This window comes from Pelecanus crispus, chromosome 2 (genome assembly GCF_030463565.1).
Source record: "Pelecanus crispus isolate bPelCri1 chromosome 2, bPelCri1.pri, whole genome shotgun sequence".
Classification (NCBI taxonomy): Eukaryota; Metazoa; Chordata; class Aves; order Pelecaniformes; family Pelecanidae; genus Pelecanus; species Pelecanus crispus.
Window position 1 is genome coordinate 172,727,369 of NC_134644.1, and position 22,615 is coordinate 172,749,983.

The 22,615-nt window shown below is 42.8% G+C and overlaps 1 protein-coding gene across 1 annotated transcript in view; it reads right to left on the reverse strand.

Annotated features, from left to right (window-relative positions):
- TSNARE1 (t-SNARE domain containing 1) overlaps positions 1-22,615 on the reverse strand; it is a 324,770-nt gene that overhangs the window by 268,884 nt on the left and 33,271 nt on the right. The gene's annotated exons all lie outside the window — the stretch shown is intronic.

Below are 22,615 nucleotides of genomic sequence, written 5' to 3' on the forward strand. Positions count from 1 at the left end.
CACGGTGGATATGGCCCACATGGATTGAGACAGCATTTGTAGGAATTATTAGCAATTGGAATAGAAATGATTTCTGCTCATTTATCAAGTGGGAGTATCAGAGCCATGAACAAACGAGAAACTGCAAGCACAACAGCATGGTTAATCATCGCTTTCCAGAGCAGAAGGGCACGTGAGCAGGTCCTGCCTTCAGAAAAGGGGAGGAAGCAGTGAGCAGAGTGCAACTGCTCCACGGGCTCAAAGCTTTTGGGGCAGGAGGGAGATGGGAGCCCACATGGGTCCTCCGCACATTCATCTTCCAACCCCCAAGAGAGGCTCCCTTTCTTCCTATTTCTTCCTGATAGCCCAACTGCAAGGGTCAACCAGTCAGTGCCAGGAGTTGCTATTGCCACTGCTCAGACAACTTCTCTCAGCTTCATTCCCAAGGTCCCACTTTGGCCAAGCTACCCAAATCTGCCTTACAAGAAGAATGCTGAAGTGGGCATTTGAATTTTTGGGGTTTTGAGGTTTGGTGGTTTGGTGGGGTTTTTTTGTTTGTTTGGGGTTTTTTTTGTTAGCTTTATTTCCCAACTTTAAACCCCCTGCAACTATCCCAAGCTCCTCCACAGCTTCATCATCCCCAGAGAAGGAGCGACATGAGGTTGGACTGGGCTATATTACAGAGAAAGGATACATCACTTAAATAAGCTTTAAACAGGCATTTGTTTTTTGATCAGTAACAGTCACCAGAGAAACAGTCATTTATACCTATGTCTTTGGCACCAGCTTTATGGCAGCAGCTTTACAGCAGATTTTCCCGTGGTTTAGCCCTATTCTGCATCCCACTTGGGTCAGCTTTTGCAGGTTTTCCAGAACCTGTTCTATCTGAAACTTTGGTCAAGCCCAAAAGCACCGCAGGGCTTGTCCACCTGACACACTACAGAGCATTCAAACAGCCACTGCTACCAGCACGCTGCTCTTCTGAGCCGAAGCACTACAGAAACTCGAACAGGAGCTACAATGCATATCTACGAGTCAGCAGACTGTAACTACAACATATTCTGCATCCCTTAAACAGATTTCCCTAAGCTGTTAAAACACCATGCACCAAACCTGCATTTGGAAGAACAGAAAGTCAGCGATGGAGCAAGGCGAAAACCATGAATATTGAACAAAAACGAGAAGCCCGCTTGATGCACTGCGCAGGTTGGTCCTGAGGATGCATCTCCTGGTGCTGGAGGACAAGCTCCACATCCAAATAGCAGAATCGGGATTTTCCACTGCTTCTCACACATCTCACCTGCAGCAGCACTCACGTGAGACGATTCAGCCCTGTGTCAGCTGTAAATAGTCTTGGATCCATCTGTCAGGTTGACACAAATCTGGGGCATTAAATGGTGTTTAATCCAAATGCACAGGGGCTTATTGCTAGAGATTTTTCCCACTCCTCTTCCTGCATTTCCTCCTAAATCAGCTGTCCCAAACAATCCTTTCCTTTGCTTTATATAGGAAGCTATATAACACAAGAAATTAGCTTGGGTTTAGCCATCCCCCAGGAATTTCACTCGTTACTAAGAAGATCCAGCTTTCATGAAATCCCTGACAAAAGAGTAGCACAGGATAAGATTTTTGTATCTTTACAGACTGCCTGACCCCAGTTTTGGGAGGTTTTTCTTGGATTTTCAGTGTGCCGACAAGCTCCGGGTTAGTAATGTGGGAGGATGGGTGGCCAGCACATGGCTTCAGCTTCACTAAATTTCCAGTTCCATGTGCTGAGAGGACTGGTCCACACACATTTTGTGATAGAGATTTTTGGATGAGTGGGGGTTTTTTTGGGGGGGAGAGAAGGTTTTATTTACCTATTTATTTCCATTCTTTCCTTAGAAACACTGAATTTGCCTCAACAGACACTTAGCCTGGCGCAGTGATCCTGAGTCCATATGCACTTAAGTACTTTGCTGAAAGAAGCCTCCGATGAACCATAACGCAACCAAACCAAGGGCTGGAAATTCCTTCAAGTCCTCAATTATAAGCACCCAGCTAGGAACAGTATTGCATTAAATCCCCCAAATAATATGGACTGTGGACTTCAATGTGTTCCCACATGGGGACACTCCTGCAGATTCACAGCATCCAGCAGATACCTCTGGGGAGTCACTTAAAATGCCAAACCACCCCAAAAGCAAAGATGAAATATCTCAAATGTTGAAAAAGGCAGGAGAAGCACCAACTTCATTGCACAGACTGTGCATACCTGCATTTCGGAGTCCCTGCAACACCATGAGAAAGAAACATTGAGCAACGCTGGGTGTCCAAAGTTGGTCCACAAAGTTAAAAACTACCCAGAAATTCAGGTGCTAATTTGGGAGGGTGGGATTTATCCAATCTCCCCTGGGTGGCCATAGGGAGACCAATTCGCTTACGTGGTACCAACCACATTTCCCTAATGGGAAAGAGGCAAAGCACAACAGGACAATGTGTAAGGATCATACTCTGAAGACATGGAAATACTTAACTTTGTAAGCCTGAGCATCTTTATTTTAGCCAAATGCAAGAGGACTGTGAGATGATGAACTCCCTCTTGAAGGCCTGAAATCTCAATCCATAAATATCTAACAGAGCACCACAGCAACCCCACACCACAAACAAGTGCAAATTAAATGAAAAAACAAAGACAGATGCAACCTTTGGCCAGAATTTCTAAACTATTACTTTGAAAGTGCAATGCTCAGAGAATGGCTTATCTGAGAAAACTGCACTGAATCTGGCTTGCGATTTCCTGCCCTTGGACTTTTATTTCATGTTACAGCATGCTGCCAGTTCTGGTTTTATTTTATTTTTGTTTTACAAAAGAAAAGAAAATAGTAACAAGGAGCTTGTTTTAACTGTTCCAATTTCAAGTTTCCACACATCAAGCAGAAATGTTGTAACTATTCATGGAGGATTCAGCAGTTCAAGCTGACAAGGGAAACAATTTAAAAACAGCAGCAGAAAGCAAGGCAAAAAATGCATCTGTACTGCCAAGCTAAGTGAAGACATACCAAGACTGCAAAAAAAAGTAAATGTGAAGTACATTTGCATCTGATAAAAAATTAAATGCCTTTGACTACATAAAGTGAGGGCTAAAATATTACAATTCCCCAAGAAGGAATATGAGGTTGTCGATATGCAGTAAATACTTTGCATACCACACTGCTAATAGAGTTCAGGGCCACAACTGGGGAAAGGTGACTTTTACTCACACTGTGGGTCTTGAAAGCTGTGAAGAGTTTTTGGTGGATACATTACAGAATCCTATGTGAAGATGACTTCTCTGCTTCCTTAACTGGATATTTCCCAAAACATTTTTACAGTTTCCAGCTATTTTCCCCAGTTGCTTTCCAGCAGAATCCCTTTGGCAGGAGACAGGACAACCCAGCTGCCTCTGCTACCAGCTCAACCTTCTCCCCACCTAGCAAATAGCGATGACCTGTTAAATTTATTGCAATTGTTAAAGCAGCTGCAATCAGCACTGGTATTTCTGATATTTTTTTACTGTTTCTTAATTATTCTGTCTTTTGCCTGAAAAGCTACAAGTGGGTGCAGCAAATGGAAAGGGCAAGCTTTTAAGTACATGCTCTGACAAAGCAAAGTGTGTTATACGTGCTCTGGCCAACTGCAATGGGAGACTTCAGCTGCAAATGTGATCTTAAGGAAATGTGCGGCTTGAGATAGAGCCACTGCCTCATGATCCACCTTGCTGCACTCCTGGAAATGTATTTATTAGCTTTTCTTTCTGTTGTTGTTGTTCTTTGTGTGCTTATTTTATTTATTGCACCAAAAATGCCTTTCCCTCACAAGAAAAATATTTGCATCCCATCATGTCATAACTGCATGTGTGCAGTACAAAATATTCCTTGTCCGATGATGCTGACAGTGCACTGAGAAGGGACAGAGAAGGAGGAGAAGCGGACATCATCAAAGCCAAGCAGTCCCTTTCACCAGACTTTGCCACCTTCTCCCTGCTGTTAACCCTCCCCATCTTGTCATCCTCATCCCAGCAAACTACTTCAAAATAAACCTTCAAGAGTTTAGCTTAGCTCCAACCACCACCCACAGCAGTTGTGGCAGGGGAAGGAGAAATCCGAGCAAGCTGGCAAGCAGAAATGTCTTTCAGTTCCTCTTCAAGACAAGCCAAATGTGAAGCCTGAGCAGGCTTAAGGGGTCTTGTCCCTAGTGATCTGGATATAATTAAAGTCAAAAGGGAATAGCTAGAGGTCCAGGACAACAGGCGTGGCAAAGGTATCTACAGGAATTTCCTTTTGCTTAATGTTAATGAAAACTGACCATGTTCTCCACGTTAATATTCCTTGCCTATTAATTATTTCACACTAATTTGAAGCTCCTAATGGCTTTTCTGCAGCCAGGTGAAGTCAGTTGCCTCCCTGAACATAATTTTGTAGCAAACCCAAAATAACTCAAAAGTTGCAGAAAAGAAGAGGCAATAATCACAAGAAGGAAAACAGGACAAGCATTCAGTCTTTCTACTTACAATACTTAATGTGGCTGTAGTAAAGCAGCTCAACACCTCAGAACTGTAACACATTTATCCCCAATGCACCACCAAGAGCTATGTCTGTGCACTGTAAAAGACAGTCATAGATTTTCTTCATCTGCATCTTCACTCCTTTGAAAGCTATAACTGAACTTATAACATCATCCTTTGCTGAAAAAACTTCCAGCAGAAAGTTACTTGGTATCCAAACTTGCCTTTTGTACCCTAAAACTCCTGCAAGGAGAAAAGTGCAGGTAGGGAGCAACCTTCTCACTATGATTTCAAAGCATCCACCCTAAATCCTCAGTTTACCTGAAACTGATTACCTAAATCCAATAAGGATTAAGCACTACTGCACTCAAGCCCTGTGGCTTAACTCCTTCACAACCCAGCCGAAAGGGTAAGTCTTACCCATCAAGAAACTTGTTCCTTCCCCAGGACCAGGGGACCCATTGCAAGGCTTCAGTTCCCTCCTTGAAGACTTTTCACAGTGTTGATCTAAGTTAGCCAAGAGAGCAACTCTTTATTGAAGACTATGATCCACGACAGCCATGTGCCTCTGGCACTGGGAAATCAAACTCAAGGGACAGAAAAAGATTGATTTCTGGCTATTAGCCCAAGAGTAAGAGATTTGCTCTGGAGCAAAAATGCTAAATTCATGTCTTTGTTTCAGCTTTTCCATAACAATTGATGTTAAAATGAAGAGGTGGAAGAAGACGAAGGAGGCACCAAAGGCAAAGGGAAAAAGAAAGAGTAAAGACAAAGCAGCAGCTGGTCATGGGAAAAAGAAAACAGACAAGTAAGAGCTGGTGGATGCACAGACACCTACGCCCACCCCAGAAGAGTCCTCTGGCCACAGTCCTCAACAGCTTCCCAGGGTGCTCCTTCCTGTGGACTCTCTGGTGTCTGATCCCATGCTTCGTACCAGCCCTAGGTCTCTTCCACAGTGAGAACACGGTTTTGGTCTTCAGCTGCCTTTCCATTTAATCTAAACCACAGGAACCTCATTTATCCTCATGACCTCTGCTCTTCTGTTGAAACTGGTCAAAAAATCTTCAACAAATACCAGCATAGAAAGGATTGGCCAAGCGTGTGTTTGGACAAGGCTCCTTTCCTCAAGGAAAAGAGCTTAAAATAGAAAGGGAAATGGAAGGGAATGAAAGAAGCAGCAACGTGTCTAATGTTGCAAAGTTGCCCCTGGCATGCAAGCTTAGGAGGTTTTATTTCCTCCTGTTGAAGTCTGAGTGAAATAAGTGATAAAGGGAAATGTAAGCAAAAATCACACTCATCAGGCAACATGCTTTTCATCAGGATCAGAAAACGTGACGCTGTTTCACATGGCAATGCTCTGAAGCTCTTTGCTAAGGATTTGTACAGTGACTTGCAAAAGACCTGGGTCTCCTAGGCATGGCCACAGCACAAAGAGGGCACTGAGGGGATTACACATTTAACTAAAGGGATGAAGCTGGCATTGGCATCCATCCTCTTCCAACCCCCATTCTCACACAGTGGGGTCAGTGTATTAAAAAACTCAGTTACCTCGGGGTCTCTGTTTGCATTAAGACTCATAAACTCCTGTTCACATTTTTGAAATCGCCTTCCTGGGTTGGCCAAGTTCTCCTGAACATACAAAATAAAATCTTCCGAGTTCTGGAAATTAAGCTTTACCTGAAGGCATCTCAGCTGGAAGAACCTGTTTTGTCCCACCCATCTGAAAGGGAGATGTGTTTAGTGCCTGCCTCCTCCTCCTCTCCCCAAGGGAAACCTGAGAAGCCAGGAGGTCTCTCACCCCACAGCCTTGCCCTGAAGAAGTACCTTACTCCCCCTTACTCCGACACCAGATACACTAGCAGAAAAGAGCAAATGAGAGAAAAAACACATCTACTTTAATAGAACATTTTTTTTTTCTTTGAGAAATCTACCATAGCTATAGCAAGTTGACCAAAGGAGACAGAGTGCATGAGACCAAGGAGGTAAAGCAGGCAGGAAAAATAATTTCAGGTTGGTAAGGATCCCACCTAGACATGCATTTTGTTCTTGTGCTCTCTGAAGTATAGTTTCAATACATTAACCTTTGAAAAGCCTCTGAGATTTGTGCTTTAGTTAACATGTCCCCAGAGAAGTAACGGCAACACAGTGTCCCCAGCACAATTGTTCCTGGTAGAGCTAATAAGTTTTAACTGGAGCTCAGCATGCCTCATTTGTGGAAGCTCCTAGGAAAAAAAAATAAAGCTATAAATATATATACAATACATATCTCTGAAAGAAAAAATAAATGCAGCTCCTATGCCAAGGAAATCCTAAGAAGCCAAGGACAGAGGCTATTCAGACAAAAGTTTCCCATGTAGGTGAGGTCTAGGGCAGTGGGACCAAAACTTTGTGGCTTGGCAAGTGTCTGTGCACTGGTGGCACAGGAGGCATCACAAGGGACAGCCCAGGCATGGAGAAGTACCCGTTACAGAAATCAAGAGAAGGTAAAGGATGAGCATTAACTTGTAGTGAAAGTCAGCCTCCGAAATTAAAGAAGATACAGAATTAAGCCACTATGTCCTCCACGACCTAGCCAAGGAAAGGGGCTGCACACAGTCTGTGCATGCCCGTTTTAAATCAGCCAAGAGAGAAGTTTTTTTTCCTAAGCCACTTGCATGGAGCATTATACCTTGGGGTGCTTTGCCATATTCCCATCCTCCTTGCCCCTACCATGAGGGAAACCACCCCCTTCAACTCCAAAGACAGCACCAAGTCCTCAGCCACAAAAATGCAAACCTGTGTTCCTGTAAGAAGCGGTTCACAGAGAAAAGGAAACATAAGTTATCTTTTTACAGTGCAATCAAGATTCAATCAGGTTTGCTTTGCATTATTTCTAGTTAAGACATCTAGTTACGATGTTTTTATTCTCTTTTGTTTCCCTCTTTAGCATATATGCTAATAAGCAACTGGTGAAGAAGGAAGCAGCAAGACACTCTAGGCGCGCAGCTAGTGCTGGAATCTTCTCAGCCCTGCAGCTCGCCCTGCATGTCCAGGAGAGCAGACGGTGCCAGCGTATCCGTTTGTTTATACAGCATCTGGCCAAGGAGCTTTGCAGCCGTGCCGACAACACATTGTTCAGCTTCGCCGAACCGCTTTGGATCCATGTCCCAGAGGGTACATCTCCACTAATCTCATAGCAGTAGTCAACAAAAACAGCCCCCCAAGCCCACCCACACAGTATTAAGGCAAGCAAGAGACACAGCCAAGTAGTTCTTCAAGAGAAGAATTTGTCTCTAGAGCCAACCCTGAGACGCACACATTCACTCTGACCCCACTGGGCACTGACTCTTTGCCAAGTGGAGGGATGTCCTTCTTGGTGAGCACCACGCCATTCCATGCAGCCGGACACGAGCAACAGCAGCCCTGCCCGAATTTGCTGCAGCTCTGAAGGTACACTTTGTGGCTGAATGGCGAAGCCATGACCAAAAGCCTGGAGAGATTGCATGCACAATCTTGACAAGAAGCAGAGGCATCCCAGACAGCATCAGAAACAGCATTAGAGAAAGTTGCTGGCGTGAAGTGTCACCCAGAAGATGGGACACACCGCACAGTAAAACAAAAGGGGTGAGATGAAGCAGAGATGCTGGATAGAGGCTGTTTCCAGCTCACAGTGGTGGGGGAAATACCCAACAAAACTCAGCAAAAAAGTCCCAACCAAGCAACAAACTTTATTACCTTGCTACCTTAACAGTTTATTTTAATTTATTATTTACAAGTTCCCTGCTTTTGCAAGGACACTAGAAATATATCAGATCTTTTCCAGCAGCAAGTTACAGTTTGTGGTTTTCAGTCTTTTCTTCTCAAGCTTGTTAAAGATGCTAGGAAGGGAACGGTGGCCTGCAGTACAAAACCTGATATTCTCTACATCTGCATTAAACCACATTGCTGCTAGAAAAAATTGTTCTCATCCTATACTCCTTTTTAGGCAGCAGTCAAAAAAATAAAAATAAAACCTAACCAACTAAACAAACAAACAAAAAAACCAAACCCCACACTGCCTTCTAATTTCTACAAGAAAAACAGCAGCTCTCGTTGATTTAGTAGAAGGAAACGTCAAAGACTCACAAGAATGTTACCAGAATAAAAAGCTCATCACTGCATGGTGGCAACACGATGGCTAGAGAGTGATTTGAAGCTCAGGCAAGCTTGGCAGCCCATGGGAAACGAGCTGGTGGGATTCTCAATCCTGTTTCACCCACTCATATAGCTACAAAATTAATGACGTAATTCAGAGAATGATGGCGACTCTCGCCACAGACATCCCCGTTTGCAGCAGTGCTCTTGTCCAGACAGGAGTATTAGGGAGAATGTTGATTTTCCATGATGGTTAACTGCAAAATAGACTTAAAGTTTTAAGTAAAATTTTATGAAGAATAAGTGCAGAGCGGAATTGTGCAATGGATTAAGCAGCTGCTAATTCTGGCAGAGTGTGGAATATTGGCTTTGGTCGAACAGTTTTACAATTAAGAGTTTTTCTACATTTTTAAAGCAAAGGGGAGGCAAACTTTAAAAGGTTTTACATCATTCTGATGTATTACCAAGACACAGTTAAGGAGCTTTTAAATAAAACAAAGCACTTTGATTCATTTATTTTGCTGGTAGTGGATTAGGAGAGAGTTAAAAAGACAATTAATTTTTGATTGAAATAAATCAATGTACTGGAAAATACCAATTCATTTGCAAAATTTCCCTATCAAATCCCATTGCTTCCTGCTTTCCAAGATCAAAAGTCTCATCATGTTCCCTTCTTCATGCTCCAAAGCAGTAACAGAAGCAAGCACTAAGGCAGTGCATCCCTGTATTTTTAAAAGGATACCCAAGTAATTTAAAAAAAAAAGGCAATTTAAGATGTTTGACAGTTTTGTTTTGTTTGGGTTTTTTAATGATGATGTGGTATGAGTACATAAATAAAACCTGAGTGAAAGCAGGTTTTTGTCTGCACTGCTATATGCCTAGGATAGTCTGCAGTCTTGTGCTAATGCAAACACAGGCACCAGCATCAACAGTATGTGAAAATGCAAAGGAATTGACTGAAAAACAAAGTGGAAAGGATTAATCTTACACTTACTGCCTGAGCTATTGGAAATGTAACATGAAAACAGCCAACAAAAAAAGATGAAGAATCCAAATATTTTTGAAACATTGTTATTTAAAGATTTATTGGTGATATAAATTACGAAATACTGTTTTTATTTTTAAACTAGCTCTTAATCAGTCTCTCTTCTGGTCTTATTAATGCACTCAGCACTAATTGCCTTAGAAAATATCTTCTAAAAGATCCAGGCTATTAATGACAAAATGATGTAGATGATTTTTCTTTTTTTTTCTGATTAAGTCCATGTGATGCAAGGAAGTGTTATCAGAAAAATCAGCCATACGAAAGAAAGACATAAAACTTTAAAAATATCACCTCACCAGAGCTTTCCAGTTGAAAACAACCAGGTCAATGGGGTTTTTTTTTCACTCCTTGTAAATTAGGGATTCTATAAACAAAATCCTGAAATGTAAACTCGATTACCAAAAAGACCCCCAAAGCATATTGGATAAAAGGTTAGTAATGAAAATGAATAAGAATGTGTGATCCCAGCAGATAAAATGTATAATTCATGAGATTATCCTTACTACCACCGTACCAGAGAGGTTCCAGGGTTGAGATGAGTCACTAATCTAACAGGAACAACGACGGAGATGAGACTCAGTGCACCAATAGTGGTGACACTCAGGTGGAGATGAACAGAAGCAGAAGGGAGAGCTCTCCTCACTGCTTTGGCCACTGGCACCCAATGAAGTCAACCGGCCTCTCCCCAGTCCCTTGGCATGAGTGAGTCCATAGAGAAGAGCCAGAGGAGGACAGGAGAGCATAAGAGCTCTGCGGGTGGTGTTGCAAGATGCAATGCTGGACCCCAGTGGAGCTGCAAGGTTGCTTCAGGGTCAACCATGCTTTTTCTAGCACAAGGTGGAAGAAGCTCTAGTGTAGCAAACACCTTTTTCTCCCAACTCCTTCCTCTTCATCACTTCCTTTGTTCATCAGGACTAAAATTTCAGACCATCTCAAGGATATAGAAGACAAATTGAACTTGCAGTAAGTAAACAGAACATTCTTGGAGAGCCCTTGGAGCATCACTGAGATCTGCATAAAGAGTTTTTACAAACCAAAAGGCCCAGAGAGATGAAGTGGGATCTGGGATGACAGGATAACAGAAATTACTGAAACAGAGACAAAGTGGATGCAATGGGAAACAGAGACCGAGCAATGCAACAGCTGGCATATATCTGGGGGAAAAAAAAGAGTGTTTTGCAGATGGACAGTAGTGCAAGTGCTGGAGCAGATTTCCAAGTTCAGGACAAAAGTATCAACAAATGCACCCTCCTCTTCTGGAGAGCCTCAACTTCAGCAAAAAAGGAGCAAGGTAACTTATTAGACATCATAATGAGAAATGAAAAAGTGCAATACACTCTTTGCCATTTATTGGTATTCTTCATCTATATGTTTAAATAAGAAAACTATACTGGTAATTTATGCATGATAATTTATACACCTTCCCAACATTTACTGAATGGAGGAAGGAAAATTACTTTTGTTTACCTAGGATTAACCATAATAGAAACCATCTGGCCCAAGGAACTAGCTCTTTTGGAAGAAATCATAAAACCCATACAGAGTTTTATAATCTATACGTACAAAACCCTATATGCCATTCAGGGACGAAGATGAAATACCATCTGCCATAATTTCCGGAAGTCTCCTGGGTTTGTTTCTGTGGGACACTGTATGTACATCTGGTCCTCCACAGTTTATGGGATCTGCAAGTTGTCAGCAGAGGTTGTAGCAATGGCAATAAAATGTCCTGTTTCTTGTCACACAGCTACTGCTGTAGTTATTCACTAGAAAGGAAAGACCACTACAAAAGAAGGCACAAGCTCAGCTATGTCTCCCTGGGGTTTGCATGGACCAGATTTTGAGTTCCCTGTCCCTGAGCAGTTAGTGGCAAGCCCTCATATTGTTCATGGCTAAGGAGATGGTCAATGCGGGCAAACATTACAGAATTAGTCTTTTATTTTTCATATACAGAGGCGCACACACACTCAACAGCAGTCCTTCCTCATCTACTGAGCCAGAAGTAGAGGGGAACATCATCTTACTGCTATTTGTTGATTAGAAAAAAATACTTTGCTTTTTCAAAGACCATTTCAGGCATAATCTCATGGACCTGTTAGCCTACAAGGCAACCTCTAACCCATGCAGAACAACACAGCCCATGACAGTGCTAAAAAACAAAATAAAAATAAAAGAGAAGTTCTTTAGAAGTTTATGTAAAGCTACAGAAGAAATGTAGTTACTCCACTTGTAATGTGATTAGGATAATGAACTTTATACCCATGCTTGCACAAAAAAAAAAAAAAAAAGGATTGCATGCGTGTTAACATTTACTAGAGATTATTCTATTGCCCTCTGCACCTTCACAAAAGCAAGACTATCCCTTCGCTATGGGTAAAACAATGGCCTGTGTGAAGGACTGATCCATCCTCAGGCCCATCTGTGCATTCAGTTGCAAGACAAAACTGGCCTTTTGCTGTTTAATTCAGCAGAACTTCACTCTCTTTCTCATTCTCAGCATGACTCATTAAATATCTGCAGACCAGATTTTGCTCTTCATCTTAATCGAAAAGACTCTATTATGTACTCAAACATAGACGTTCTCCCTTTCTTCCAAAAAAACCTGAGACATGGGTTGAAGTGTTTGCCGAAAAAAAAAAAAAAGAAATCCACGGCACTGCAATACTGATGAGTATGAAAAAGTGGAAGTGACAGGAAGCTGATGAAGAAAAGGTTGAATTAAATTTTTTAGACAACTGGTTTATTAGCTAAAGCATTCTGGTTTAGGTCAACAGATACAAATGACAAACTCAGTAAGCTGGTTTCAGCTGAAAGTTTCTTCTCTTCCTCCCTTTACTGTAGTTGAAGCAGCCCATTGAAAGCTTTCAGAAGGAAATGTTTTGACATATTGAACCAAAATGCTATGTATTCTCAAAATCTGCCCACACTTAAACCCCCAAAAGAACAAGAAAACTAGAAAAAAAGAGCTTTTTCCCCAAAATACTTCAGTCAGTGCAAGTCATCTTTCTTTTTTCCGTTTTCAGATAAATTCTAAACATATTTATCAGCCATAAGGAGGAAAAACTTTAAAAGTAAATAAAAATCAATTATTTACATCACCCCACTGAGTACCAGTACCACTGCTTATGCAGGGAGAAATGCACATATAAGACTTAGTGAAATGATGAAAAACAGAATACATCTTAAAGGTTTCAGCTCCAAGGACAAAACTCCTGGAGATGTGCAGCCTCCACAGGAGCCAACCCTTCAGTCTGTTCGGAAAATCTCAAGGAATCCCAAAGAGGACTGTAGCAGTCATTCTGTTAGTAAAGCCAAGACATACCATTTTGAACTCTTCTACATCCCTCTTCCTCTTGTAACCTCTCTTCAAACATCCTTGCAAAGTGCTGCAATCATTTCCTGACACTTTCCATGACATGTCGCAGCAGCTGAGGTCAAAGAAACCCTTCCCCACGCAAACTCCCTATCAAATGCTATAAAAGTTCATCATCTGGTAACTTCCCCCCAAACAGGTGGAAATCAGAGTTTGGCAGTTTCACTCACTCACACCCCTGTCCCACTCCTTGCACTGTGCTAATTCCACACTTGAGATGGTTTAACATCCCCCAGAGATCTGAGGAGAAGGTCAATCAGCACTTCTCTTCCAGGTCATCGCAAAGAGCAGCCCAAGCAGTTCACATCAGTTAGTTAAAGTGAATTGATTTTATCTGAAATTCTTGCTGCTGCCTTCATGCGTGCACACACATCGTTGCAGCTTCTATAATTAGAGCACACCCAGAGAGAAGCAATTTGTAAGGAGAATGACATCTCTAAAACACGTCTTTCTCAGAAAGGTGTTATGTGCATGTCTGGGGGGAAAAGCCTGCACATTGAGGAGGAAAGCCTCTGTTAATGATGCCACTAGGCATTAACTAGAAACTTAATTGGTTTTGTCTTAGTGTCTAACATTCCCAAGTCATAAAAAGAGAAAAAAAACCACATACATACACACAGGTTCACACATGCACACACCCCTCAGCCACCTGTGCTTAATCATAGAATCATAGAATCATAGAATCGTTTAGGTTGGAAAAGACCTTTAAGATCGTCCAGTCCAACCATTAACCTACACTACCAAGTCTACTCTAAGCCAGTCAAGGGTAGACTAGACTAAACCATGTCCCGAAGTGCCACATCTACCCGTTTTTTGAACACAAAAGTCAAAGACAAGATACATATAAAATAACCAAAATATTAGCCAACATGCTAAGCATAGTCTCTCTAGACACTATGAATCTGTTTACAGTGCAAAGGCATGAGAACTATGGGAACAAGCCTGGGGTAGATTTATATATGTTGAGATTTGCTAATAGCAATGCGTGTAGTGCTCTGATCCATGCTGGTATCGACGTTGCTCCAGACCAAGAGCATTTTGGTCTATCAAATTCCAAATGTTGTCTGTTCATTTAAATGAGGCAAGATGTGCTTGCTGGGGAGTTGTATCCACCAAAATGCTCCCACCCACAGCTAACTCAAGGCTGCTTGCTTGCTGGGTTTGGTGCAGCTAAAAATCACGTGCACGACCCTGACTGGGGTCTCACTTGAGTTGTGAGGGCTGCTTCTGTGTCCCCTTTCATCCCCACAGATCTATGTCAGGCACCCACGGTAACAAGCAGAACTGCTCCAGTCTCTGGGCCACCACACATGAGCTTTGGGGTTATTTTTGCAAGCGGGAAGAGGATGAGACGTCGCCAGACTGTGGGCCATGCTCTGTGCAAGCTGCGTGCGAGAGCAGGGTCATCGTCCCAGTCCTGGTCCCAGTCCTGGTCCTGGCCCTGCATGGGTGGCCTGCAGCCTCTGAAGCTTTCTCCTGGCTCCAGTGAATCCCTTCTCCTGTTTCTATGGAGGTTGGAGGGGGAAAATCCCTCTGATCCTGCCTGCAAGGTTGGTGGGGTAAAAGCTTTGGGTCCTAGTTCCCCTGGCTGAAAACAGAATGGAGCACCTCCCACCCATCCTGCAGGTAAATCCAGATGACCTCCTTATGCAAGGAGCTGAATATACATCGAATAATACTGCAGTATGTTCTTAGTGTACAGGTGATCCAAAAAGACTGACAAAATAATCTCATGATCCCTCCTAGCTTTAAAATCCATGATTGCGAGAGCTGAAAGAGATGCCAGAAAAAAAATATAATGCTGCTTACCGTTAATGCTAGACATATTTTCACCCAAGATCATGGCTAAATAACAGAGTTTCAAAACTTCCAGTAAACTTTTGTGCCTATAAACTGGCTGAGTAGGTGGAAAACAACACTTTAAAAAGGAGCATCTTCCATCAGGAATGCATCATTAAAAAGCACACTCTGTCTAAATGAGCTGGGATTATGTCTGGGGACTTCCATGTCATTGTCTTAAAATATATTAAAAAAAAAAAACAAACCCAAACTTCACAGACAAGGATATTTAAAATTTAAAATAGCCTCCATTAAAAGGTTGGAGGCTAACATTTCTCAAATGGTTTTTGGTTTGTTTTAAAAACAAAGTCTATCCATGCACTGGCATCTGAATACCTGGCCCTCGTACACTTTTTTAAGCTCATTAATTCAATCAGAGCTCTATTACAGTCTTTCTGTCCTCACACAGGAATTGGCTGCTTAATGCTCAAGCTCAATGGCTATAAGCAAGATTCATCAGACTGATACAGGGTAGTAGTTTGCACACAATCATTAAAGCACGGATATTTAGTGTTGGACTTTAAGCCAAGGCATGAGGAAAGGCACAATCCTATCGTGCTCCTGTCGTGCCATTACTAATGATACTTTGCACAGTGATGACTAAATTCTCCCAAAGTTTTGTGTACTCCCCCAGTACACAGTGATGTGAGGAATCACCAAAAATCTCTCTTCCCACAGCAAAGAGGTTCATTGACCCGTGTACACCAGCAGCCCATAGCATTACACTAGCATGGGACCAGATTACCCTGGTAGTCCAAATCGAGCCCTTGGGACATGGCATCTGTAATGAAGATGCTCCAGAAGACCCCAAAGGATGCTCCTGCCCCGGCACATAATTACACATCACAGCACTGATTTTTTATATCTATTAAAAAATTCCCTTTTTCTTGCACTGATGCTAAAGCTTGACATGAATATGGGAGTGGGATGTGGAGGGCATACTACTCCGAAAACAGCTTGCCCCTCTATTCTAAACAGCGAACAACTCGAACAGCAGCCACAGCAAAAATCACTCACAATCAAAATGTTGAGGCACTGCCTGCAAAACAGCTTATTTTAAAAGAAAAGCAATACCAAATAAGAAATGTTTTCTGCATGCATGAAGGAGCCACAGTCCCACCTCCGTTGGGTGCATTTTGGTATTGCTAGAAAACAACTCCTGGCAGCTGGTGAGCTCCAAGACACATGATGAGAGAGAAGAGCTCTCAAACCCCTGGCTGGCATCTGAACCTAGGTCAGATGTCACCTATGTCAAGGCTGGGCAACCTAATGTATAGCGATGCGGTACAGCCCAGGTTCCAGCACACAAACATCTGTATCAAATGTTTGTCTTTTTAGAGAATACCCACAAGGATCCCCCCAAAAGCCTGCAAAGATTTCCTGTCCCTTGCTTAGCTATCATCCGATTGCACCTCCTCTTCACCCATCTCATAGAGGACACTTTCCTTGAAGAAACCAGCTCACCTTAGATAGGGGATGGAAGACACAACTGAGCTGTGGAAAGCAGCACCACGCATGCACAAGGCAAATCTCCCTGAGTTGGGATGTCCGCATCACAGAGGTGGGCAGAAATACAGCAAAGAGTCTGGAAGTCCTCCAAGTGAGCGTGCCTTCAGCTTGGTATGGGCAGGCTTCCCCCTACCACCTGGGGGTCAAGAGCTGCCCCACCCCTCCACCCAGACAGAGCTGGCAGCACCGCACTGAGCAGCATTCAATTAGGAAAGCAGCCTGCAAGCCGAAAGAGAGCTGAAACACTGAGGGAGGAAGAAGCCAGCTCAAATAAATGGATAATTGCCATTTAATTCCCCTGTATTAGATTTGGCAATAATTATGGTTAAGTCAATAAAGCAACTTTGACTCAAGCTGGATTTGACGACAGGACAGACCAATCAATCTGTCTGAGATGTAGGCTCCCAGCCCTGCCAGGGAGACCTCGGGGTGGGGGCAGAGGAAAGGTCACCGCCTGTCTGCCACGTGTTGAGGGAAATGGTCCTTTATGTGCCAAAATGAGTATTAAGTAAAGATCTCATTCATTCTTTTCCTAGATTAGGCAGCCTCATTCATGGACAAACGCAGGCCCTTATCCCTACAGCTCAATTATGCTCTACAGCAACAACTGGCCACCTTGCTGGAAAGATGACGGACACCGTGCCAAGCGTGTCTGCCCATCAAGTCCAGATGAACACAACTCAGGAGACAAGCCCATGTAGGAGATTCCCTGTCAGGCAATCAGCTCAACAAAGTGAGAGAGCTGAAAACTTCCCCATGATGACTGTCTCACAGCTCGTCACTCCAACCTGGCTGCCCATCGGCAGGAGGAGCTGTGCTGGAAAGGATGCCCATGCAACCTGCTACCAACAGCGGGCAATGGCAAAGGGCAGTGAAGGAACAACCACTGCAGATGTCTGTAGTCCACTTCAATAATAATAAACATATTTCCTGGCACCCGACATCAATAGATATAAAATAATCCATCTGGTTTACAGGTGCAGCTCCCTTTCCGTGAGACATGTGAAGCCCACGCTTTTTGGCAAGTTACAGTCTCCTTTGGGATGGACAAGGTCTCCCTCTACTGCAACACAGAGCGCCTCATAAGAGTAGATGGAAACCAGGTGACACCACAGGAGTTTGAGTTCAGCAGAATACACACCAAGACAGCAATGCAACCAAAAGAGAGATGCGCATTATTTTATATTACACTGTATTATATACAATAAAATTATGCATTATATGCAGTTGCTGTAGTGACTTTCAAGACATCTGCCCTATCCAATAACCACAAGAAACTACGAAAAGCAGAACAGAAAACCATGACAAACTGTTTTTGGTGAGAATACAACCAGGCGTTGCACAGTTTCTCAGGCTCTATAGTCTGATAAATCAGGAAGTCCCTGGAGATATTGCCATTAGTTTCAGTGGATTTAACATACATAGGGCACAGGCTCTTGCATTCAACAACAGGATGCATCATAACAGGATTTACCCATAGAGACTGAAACTTTGCCACTATGAAGTAAGGACCTGTTCATCCTCCACGGCTTTAAAAAAACCCCACCCCTCTTGCCCCCCCCAAAAAACCCACCCAACACTTTATTTAGGAATTTCAAAGCAAGGCAGCAAATTAACAAAAATATCTAAATTCTTCTGTTCATTTGTTAATGTTAGAACATTTGTGATAATTCTTCATCTTACAGTATGCATATGCATGTCATTTGGCTATGCATACATCCAGATACACATAAAACATTCTTTATAGCATATTACTTTTTCATTGGAAATATTTTCCTGAGATGTCCTAGAATGAAAGAGCACATTAAAAGCACCCGCTACTAAATCTTTGCTAAAACCTCCACATTTCTCATGAATATCCAAAGTATGCTGTTAATGAAATTGTTGATTTTTTAACGTACGTTTCATTTTGATGAATGTAGAACATCATTTCCATAATGTCTTACATGTTTCATGCACTTCTGGGTATTACACCATCTTCTTGATATCCCCGAAAAACAGATTATTAGCACAAGCAGGAAGGAAAACAGAATCATGGAGCCATGTATGGTTACAGAGAATTTGTTTCAAGGTAAGAATCACCGTGCAAAACTTCCCAAGCACTTGCTTGTTTCTCCAACCCCTAGATTAATACTTTCCAATCCTTGCAATAACTTAATTAAAGTGATCAGCAGATGAGAAGTAATACTGCACCACTGAATCTAATTAAACTTCAAGTTTATCCTCTAGAAATCAAGAAAAATATATATTTCTTCAAGAAAAGACATTTATTTTATTCTGACAGAGGAAAGAACAAAAGAAAAAAAACCAATAAATTTTGTTGATAACATCTCTCTCCCCTCACCTTCCAAATGACAATGCTTGCCTGGATAAATAATAAAATAATAAGCATTCTGCAAAGCTAATCTTCCTGTTCTAGGCTGTCTGAGCCACTTTGTCCCTTTCCACCCATGCCACTGTACAGCAAAACAATGGTGCCTTTGTAAAAATGATGACAAAAAACAAATGGAGGGGAGGTCTCTACCATGTTGGAACCTGCCAAGAAGAGAAATAAAAATTTAGACATTCTTACCTCTATTTGGCAATTGTACATCTTACAAAAGGCTCCCCGTCCATCCCTGTCCCATGCAATATTAACTCTCTAAGCCTGACTGGAGCTTTGTGCAAAATTAATGTAGGGATGCCGAGAGGGAAGGTGATCTACCCTAAGCAGGCAGCAACAAAATGACCCATGGAAAGTATTCCCTCTTTCTGCTGCCCAAATGTCTGCTGCTGAAACCAATACCATGGCCTAAATCTAGGTGTTGTCCAGCACCTCCTCAGTATAGAGGCATGCATGCATGCACATTAACAAGTTGTGCTTGCAGACAAGACCATTATCTCTCCACTTGGCTTTCTTGAAAATTCAAGCTAAAAAGTTTTATTACTGTAAGCACAACACTGAACACTGTTAACTAGTGCAAAAGGCAAAGTACTAAACATTTAACTAAATATGTGCGATTTCTGAACTAGGCTTGCTCAATTAACATTTTACTGCAGCAACCTCCAGGGCAATATTGTCTTGCTAATTAAGTATTTGCTCTCCATCCCCGTCCTGAGAACAGGCTGGTTTTACTGTGCCTTTTCTCATGGTCAAAGAGCAAGTGGATGGGCAGTAAAATGAAAACAGCTGTATAAAAAGGTTCATTTGGCTGACTCAGACCTTCCCTAGCAGCAGTTTTCCTCCTGATGCTACATCCCTTGTAGACAGTGCTGTGCCCAAGCTACTGCATCAAGTGGGCATGGGCTGTGCATCCACATCAGTAAAGCTCTCCACACAACTGGTTGCCTCTGAGGACAGGTGGCCAGGAACTGACTCAACTGACCTACAAAATCAGAACAGGCACGCTGGGGAAGATCAAAGGTCTACAAGCCGTGGTGAACAGCAAATGCCTAGAAAGAGTAAGAAGGTGGAAAGCACACATGCTACTGCACAAGCACCTTCCCGGCTACTGACCGCTTGCATCTGGGGGACTTCTCGACCAAAAAGTGCTTTCTGTGGAGTATTCCACCATGTTTAGTCTCCCCTCAAAGCCCCATACTTTCAGGACCTGTAACAAACTACAACAAGGGCTTCAATGACATAATTGGAGCTGATTGAGGATCCCCTCCTTCTGTTTGTTCTGAACATGACACCTGCTACCTTCACGTGATGTGTGGAGACCAAACACAACTCTTAATCTTCACAGCCAGGAGGTGGGCTCAATATCAGAATAAAGATGAAGTTGCTATCCAAAAACTGTGCAGAGACCCACTTTGTTAGTGAAATATCATTGCCACAAACCTTGTAGCTCTAAATCCTTAGCAACTCTTCATGTGAGAAAAAAGGGAATGAAGGAAGGAATGAAAGAAAAAGTTTTGCAATGTGAAGGGCTCTTTGTAGCTTTTGAGAGATTTCTACTATTTCTACCATATTGCTGCTGCTCTGCACATGCTGGTAGGGTGAGCCATATAATCACCTGAAGGAAGATGATTCAACATCTTTCTGAGTCAACAGGTCAACAGTGCAAATCCCAACTGAGCAACCTACTCAATGAATCATAAAACGGAAAGAAAGAGACTCTCCAGGTCAGCTAGTCCCTTCCCAAGGAGGAAGGCAGCACAGAAATGCACATCCACAAACCTACCCTCATTGGCTACTCTCATTTTAATGCTATTCAAGCAGCAAAGCTTGTTCTTCATTTCTTAAAAGACTATTCCAGTGTAACACATCCCAGCGGTGATTTATTATCACTGCAGAATGGAGAATGACACTGATCTCTCCATAGAAGTCTAAGTTTGCTTGAGGGCCTTTCTTATTAATTGGCCTTAACTTTTTTATTGTGGTGCTACCTAACAAAACCCAGATTGTGCCTCACATGCTAAGCGCTACAATTGAATTTAATTCCTTCCAAGCTATTGCTTGCAGGTCTGCCATGGCCCTCTTGGTAGTTCAGATGCATCCTCTCTGAAAGATTTCACAGGCACCTCTTTCTTTCCCAGTCAAGACCTGAAAAAAGACATCTCCTTATTTACAAACTGGTAAAGCCCCTTCTGGATGTCTTAAAAAGAAAGAAGGAAAATGCATTAGTCTATAAGTCTTTATTAGTTTATAAGCCAAAAACTCCCATATTTTATTCCTGTCTGATAGCACCCCAGGAAAATTGATTCACTTCTCTGCGAGTTGGTTACTGTGTCCATAAAAGAGTGATAATAAATACTGGACTATTGCTCTGGGGTGGCACGAAGGTTAAATTCATTAATGCTTGTAGAGTGGCCGAGATGTTTGGATGAAAGGCACTAACCATGGGAAAATTATTATTATTTATTCTCATGGGGGCAGACCACAGCTTCATTAACTCTGCTTGAAGATGTACATTCTACAGTAAGTGTAGGCAAAGCTAATTCCTGCAATGTTCGGATCCCATCTCTGCTCAGCACAGTCGGGTCACTTACTGAAACAGAAACCAGGCAGAAAATACCCGCTGCCCTCGGTTAGGACCAGCCTGCTGTCCCAGCGGAAGGAGCATGGTCTAATGCAGAATGGCAAGATTACATTTGATCTACAAATGGGAGAGGTATGCAAGAAACACAACCAGGTGGAAAGAGAAAGCCGTCATCATACTATTGAAGACAATATATGAAGCATGAAAGAGTGGAGACTGCCCTGCTACCACGAACAAGGAGAGCTGGGCAATCCCACACCAGTTCCTGTTCAGCCACTGATTTATTGCATGGCATTGGGAAACTCACCTTCATGTGTGGTTCCATGGACAAGAGAAGACCTCCATGGAGTGCAAGAGGGAGCATATAAAAAACTGGCCACAGAAATGTAATTTCAGCCTGGCCACTATTCACCAGCAAAACATCTCTCCACACGGCATACAGCCAGCTTTTTGTACCTTCTGCCAAGACGCCACAAGAACAATGTCAAAAGAGCAGAATCACAGACACACAAAATGGCTGAGGTTAGAAGAGACTTCTAGAGGTCATCTGGTCCAAACTCCCTGCTCAAGCATGGCCACCTACAGCAGTTTGCCCAGTACCCTGTTCAGACAGCTTTTGAATAACTCCAAGGATGGAGACTGAACAAACTCTTTGGGCAGCCTGTGCCAGTGCTAAGTCACCCTCATAGTAGAAAGGTCTTTCCAGACTAGATGGACCCCGGTCCTTACGCAAGATGGCAGGTCTTTCCCTCCCCATGCAGTGTTTCCACCATCACCTGTCACACGAGCCCACTGTGTAGCCCATCTTCATCTCTTCTACTGCACAGAGGGTTGAAGTGTACCTCGCCTTGGGCAAAACATCAGCCTGTGCAGCAGGACTCCAAACTCTGCTGCTGTCTATTAAAACCAACACACGAACATGAGATGTAGCAAATCAGAAGATCTTTGAGGAAGACTGAGCCCACTCAGGTCTCCGATGAGAACTTAACTTCCAGATTCAATGAGCCGAAGCTACTTTTCATTATGACATAGTGAAGGATAAACACCATTGCATTAGTCAGCTCCCGGCAGTCAGCTTTTGAAGGACATTGAGTGGGTGGTAGAGAAAACCTGAAAGCAAAGGAAAAAAATCAGACTCTGCAGCATGGCATTATTTGGAGCTGGTCTTCTGGCATGCAGCACTGCTCCTGCTGTTGTCTGGAGGCCTCTTCCTGCTAAATCATATCATCAAGCCACACTGCCACTCCCCAGGCTCACCAAACGCAGAC